The sequence below is a fragment of the Parasteatoda tepidariorum genome, chromosome 8 (genome assembly GCF_982258835.1).
Source record: "Parasteatoda tepidariorum strain Cologne lab strain chromosome 8, Ptep-v5.0, whole genome shotgun sequence".
Lineage (NCBI taxonomy): Eukaryota > Metazoa > Arthropoda > Arachnida > Araneae > Theridiidae > Parasteatoda > Parasteatoda tepidariorum.
In genome coordinates this window covers 54,955,534-54,961,533 of record NC_141762.1, presented here as the reverse complement: position 1 = coordinate 54,961,533, position 6,000 = coordinate 54,955,534, and the positions used below count along the sequence as shown (strand labels likewise).

General features: G+C 23.8%; 1 protein-coding gene across 2 annotated transcripts in view; it reads left to right on the top strand.

Annotated features, from left to right (window-relative positions):
- Window positions 1–329: 329 nt before the first annotated feature.
- The window catches only part of LOC107439128 (sodium/potassium/calcium exchanger Nckx30C), a 247,483-nt gene continuing 241,812 nt past the window's right edge, over window positions 330–6,000 (top strand). Inside the window, exon 1 of one of the 2 annotated variants that reach the window (XM_016051620.5) lies at window positions 330–562. The gene's annotated coding sequence lies outside the window, so the exon portion shown is untranslated. The remainder of the gene's footprint in view (window positions 563–6,000) is intronic. The other variant, XM_071181363.2, reaches the window with a different exon arrangement.

Genomic DNA, 6,000 nt, shown 5'->3' with positions numbered 1-6,000 from the left:
TTTTCGTTAAATGTATTTCGTGAAAAATATTCATTAAAAACTATCATAATTATGATAAATTATGTGAAGAAATTTAATTTCTTGAAAAACATGATGAAGCAGGTGATGAAGATAAATGATGTTCAATATTTAACTACTCTTCCTTATCTTTACTGCTCATACTTTTTTTTTACTTCCTTGATTTTTCTTAGTAAATATAACTATCACTATTACTTTATTCATTTCTAGAAGTAACAAAAACAGTTTAGTATCCTTATCCTTCAGAAAAGGAGATGCCTTATGAGTGAGCTTAGTGTCAGCTGCGCATGCGTGGGTTCGGGAAATGCGTTGATTGGTCGATTTTCTCCTTTAGCTCCGCAGGAAAGCCACATCAATGTGTGTCCCCAGTTTAGAATCGAAATGGGACTACGTGAGGTTCCCGAATCTGTTTTGCATCTCCTTGGGTTTCTCCTTAAAGATGACTTCTCCGTGGGTTATTTGTGATTTATGTAGAATATTTTTATGAAAAGTTTACTGAAAGTTATTATCTTGTGGATGTGGACTACGTTGGATGCGATGTGAGGTAATATATGTTACTTTTTTCAAGGAATAATCTAAATTGCTGTTAATCTATAGGTTCCTTGATGTTTTACTATACTTCCTTATAAGATTAAAATTTAATACTATAATATGTTAAATAAAATAATATGTGTACTTCACAATAAAAGAAGTGAATAATGAAATGAGAAATTTTTAATATTTTATTCAGTGTGTATTATATTTAGGTCTTTGTATATTATATGTTTTTAATATTTGCTTTATTTTAATATGAAATAAAATAAGTGTATGGTTTAAAATAAAATTTACTGAAATTAAAAGGAATTCTAAATGAACGTTATTATTTCATCGCTAATATTATTTCATTTTGCTGAAGTCCAAATATTTCAACAGACAAAAGAATTTTTTTATATTAATGTTTTATTTTTTGGAAAAAAAAGCAGGTCTAGTAATGCCCGGGTTAAAAGGGAAAAATGTAGTAAAATTATTTTGTTATTTATATACTTGTTGAATATCTTAATGCACTGGGTAAGCAATATTAACCTTTATTTAATTATTCAGAAGGTGCATTAAGATATTAAATAAATTTCGCATAATTTTTTTAAGAAAATGTTTTTTTAAGAAAATGTTTTTTTAAGAAAATGTTTTTTTTAAGAAAATGTTTTTTTAAGAAAAAATGTTTTTTGAAATTTTAATTTTTATTTATTAAAAATTTAACTAGGAATTTTGTTTATCTAAAAGAACATCCAAAATTATTTTCTTTTGTTTTTTGAAACAAGTGTAATAAACTAATTGATATTGATTATCATCATTAAATTAGTTATCAACTTTAGTATTATACATATATTAAATTTAATTCCTTTCCACTTTTAAATAAAGACTATCAATTGATTTTTTTAGTTACCCACATTTATGTAATTTGATATCTTAGTATTATTATTTAATATAATTAATATATATTAAATAATAATTAATTATTGTTTAATTTAATGTATTTCTATATTTGTTTAATATAATATTTTTTCGAATTTTTTTAAAAATTTTATGCATATTTATTTAATGTAAAATAATTTCACATTTATTAATTTATTTTAATTTTGTTATGTGAAGGAAACTAGAATGTTAATTCTTTACCGAAAGATAAAAATTATTTAAAATAGTAATTTCATTAATGTAAGGAGAAAATATTTATAACTCATTTTCTCGAATACTAAATTTTTATATTTTCCAAGCATAAAAGTAAATAGTTGATGGACTTTATATGAAATTATAATTGATACATTGCCTAGTTACAGCATATTGTTATAATAAATTGCCTTGATATGTATGTTATTGCTTGAAAAATTGAATGACTTTAATTATACTTTAGAGAAGGTTTTATTTTATTGCAAAATAATTTATGAAGTTGTTAAAATGTTCTTTTATCCGAATTAAGCCTTTCATGTAAATTTTTGTCACATAATATGTTTTATTAAAAATAAACCAAACTGTAGATTAAATTAAAGACTAAAAATTTTTTGTTTATAATTTCAATTTATAATTATCTAAATTCATCTTCTCTTTTGAAATAGGACAAATATTACTCAACAATTTTGCATTCATAAAAAACACGTGATATAACATAGGTTGTTTAACAAATGGTAGAACTGTCAGATAAAAAGCTGGATGTTATTATTTTATGATTGTTAGTTATTAAATAAAAATATTGTTTTGAGTATTTTCAATAATTTAGTGCTTTGAAACAGCGGCATAATAAATAGTTTGAATAGCATTTCAAAAAATTTGGAATGCATTAGGTTAATCATTTTTAACTTTTTTTCTGAACAAAATAAATACTATTTTTTCCCTTGATTATTCTATGTATTTGAGACTTCTATTTTTACCAGCAAAATTATTTATTATTGTTGCTAATTTGTGATAGTCATGGATATATTTAATCCATCCTAAATTCATTTGAACAACATGTTTCTTTACAAGTTTTTCCCTTTTATGTAGCCGCAAATATATTATGTAATAAAAATACTACTAGTATAAAAATATGTATTTCATATCTGTCATTTTGTCCTGATTTTGCGGAAGATTTTTCTTTTACATTTAATATTTTAAATGGTATAGGCTTAGTTTTCTGTAAGTTTTTCAAATATATATATATATATATATATATATATATATATATATATATATATATATATATATATATATATATATATATATATATATATATATATATATATATATATATATATATATATATATATATATATATATATATATATATATATATATATATATATATATATATATATATATATATATATATATATATATATATATATATATATATATATATATATATATATATATATATATATATATATATATATACAAATTAAATACAAGAAAACACGAAGAAAGTTAAGAAAAACAATAAGTTTCATTTATTGCGCTTAAGCTGCAAGTAAACAGAACTCATTAGATAAGTTCAAAATGTAGAATAAAACAAAGAAAAATTATGGACATATGAAAAAAAGGGGGGGGGGCGGAAATAATAAGTAAAAAAAAACAAACAACGGTTTTTTTTTTAAAAAAAAGGATGAAATTTTATTTAAAAAACGGTTTTCCGGTTTTTTAAATAAAATTTCATCCTTTTTTTTTCTTTCTTTTAAAACTGTTGTTTGTTATTTTTTTACTTATTATTTCCACCCCCCCTTTTTTTCCATATGTCTATAATTTTTCTTTGTTTTATTCTACATTTTGAACTATATATATATATATATATATATATATATATATATATATATATATATATATATATATATATATATAATTAAAATCTAATGATCTAAATCTAAAATATATACAATTAAAATCTAATGATCTAAATCTAAAATATATACAATTAAAATCTAAAGCTCTTAGAACTTTTGATAATTTTACCAACATTTTCAAAACCTCATATCAAGAAAATTAGAGCACAGTGGCGTTTCACATGAATTTTTAAATAATTTCCATGTGGTGGTGTGAAATATAACTTTAAATCAACTTTACAAAACAAAGAATCATACATTAAAACATAAGCTTTATTACCACTTGAAGAAATTTTCTCTTTAAGCGTAGAAAGTTGGCTTTCCCGAATTAGCACAGAGTAGCTCGATTTTGTCCATCTGTAACTCGCGCTACAGATGGTCAAAAATTGAACAAACAGTTAAAAATAATTCTGACCAATTTATAACGGTTATAAAAATATCATATTATTTACTAAAAAGTGATTTTTTTTTATGGCGACAGAGATTTCGAAGAAGAGCTTTATAATATTATTATAACCGATTTTTTTATTTTATTATAAATTAATAAAAAAAAAACCTGTTTTAGTATTAAAACATTGCAAGTGAGTCACTTAAAAATAAGTTTTTGAAATTTCTGAGATCTGTGCAAAAGTGGTAGCAAAACTACTTCGTTTTCACTCTGTTTTTCAAAGAAATTATTCATTCCTGATTACCACGAATATAAATGATTCAGTATATAGGTAATCAGTACTAAAATCGTTCGTCGTAAATTTTCTTTTTAAATTGAAGTTATAGTTATTGTGACAAGCTCAGGGCTGTCAAGTACTACACCTTTTTTCAAAATATTTTGTATCATGGCAGACATATAAAAACCAAAGATTTCAAATTTTTTTTGACGTTTTAAAAGCTTTACTACGATAGAGATAATGCTAAGTGTCTTTTTCATATAAAATTTATGATTATTTACATGTACTGGTGTTGAAAACACCTTTATATAAAATTAACAAGGCAAGAAAAAATACTTTAAAGCATAAACTTAACAACCACTATAAAAAAATTTCCCTAAAAGCATAGAAAGTTGACAGCTCTGCAAATTTTCTACAACTCTTATGAGATCTTGCCTACCATTTTTCAAAAATTTAAACTATAGCAGATGTTATACATATTTTGGAAAAGTTGCCCACATGCAATGTGTTAATGCTTTAATTTTTTATTAGTAGGCAAAATCAAAAATCACGAAGAATAAAAGCTTTTATTAACTTCATGTTGATGAGAGCTGAAGATATGTTTATTATTGAGGATCTTTTTATGTTTTTCTTCCGAATAGAATTAACGTGAGTTATGGAGATTATTTTTGACGCTCGGTACAGGAATAGTCGTTTAAATAAATATATGTGTACGTAATAAAATTATTTAAATTTAAGATAATTTGCACTAAAGCAAAATGGAACAGACTATAAGTAGTAATTAACGAATGCAAACTGCAAATAAATGGCGTTGGTCACGAAATTGTGGAGCCTTGACTCCCATGACCCCCCTGGTCCATAACGAGCCGTTGAGGGGAAAGCTTTGCTTTACTTTAATTTTCAATTATGAATTCAGTAACTTCACGAGTTACTAAACTTGATTTCAAATTCCAGGATATATCTTTAATGGAACTTTTGTAATTGTTAAAAATTTAAGGGAGTAAGAGTCAGATTTAATTCCAATTTTAAAGCACGCGTGGCAGATATCGAATTCACTCGAAAATTAAAATGAAAGTTCTAAGATGTTGGACACTCTCCCAATTTAAAATAAATAAATAAAATCTAATTTTTTGGGATTTTTTTTTGAAAAATCAAAATAAAGAGTATATAAATCACATCATCCTTTCAGAAACTGCTAAATCAAATTACAAAGAAAAGTAACTCAGTTGTAAAGTTTAAATATGAAGTAAACAGGAATGAATAATAATTAATGTGTTCACAAATTAGATACATGGCAACCGAAACCTATTTAAAATTTCATTCTCACAAAATCCCAAACCACTATGGTGTTGTAAATATTAATGAAATCTAATGTTACTATTCTGTTTTTTTTTTATCCAACTTAGATAACTAAGAAAACATCTAACTGCAAAAAAGTGTTAAAAACTAAAATATTATGAATGAAAATCTAAGTATCTAATAAAAATAAGCAGCAATCAGTTGGCGTACATACTGATTTTGAAAAGCGTATAATAAATTCAGTACATTTACTTATGATAAAAGTGTTGCCAGTTTAAACAAAAGAAATATCCGCGATTTTGGGACCACGCTAGACAAACATAAATTGATGAGTAATTGAGTATTATAAAACAAAATTTAAATTAATATTAATATTATTTGTACTATTATATAATGGAATAGACTTCTAATAAGTATTATCGAATGTAAGATTCAAATTAAGTGTTGCAAATTCAAGCCGGTTATACCATTCAATATTATATTATTCTTTCGAATCGATTATAGTTTCCTTTCTATGAGCCGAGACTCGTTTTGGTTTCGAAAATATATTTTTTTAACTTTTCTTTCTTAGTTTTAATTTCTCAGAGTTAATAGTATTATTCTCCAGTGAAGGTTGAATTGCTTTCGAAAATCGATTTGAAATTCTCAAGTATAAGGATATAGTGAAGAGAAAGTTATGGAAGGTTGAAATT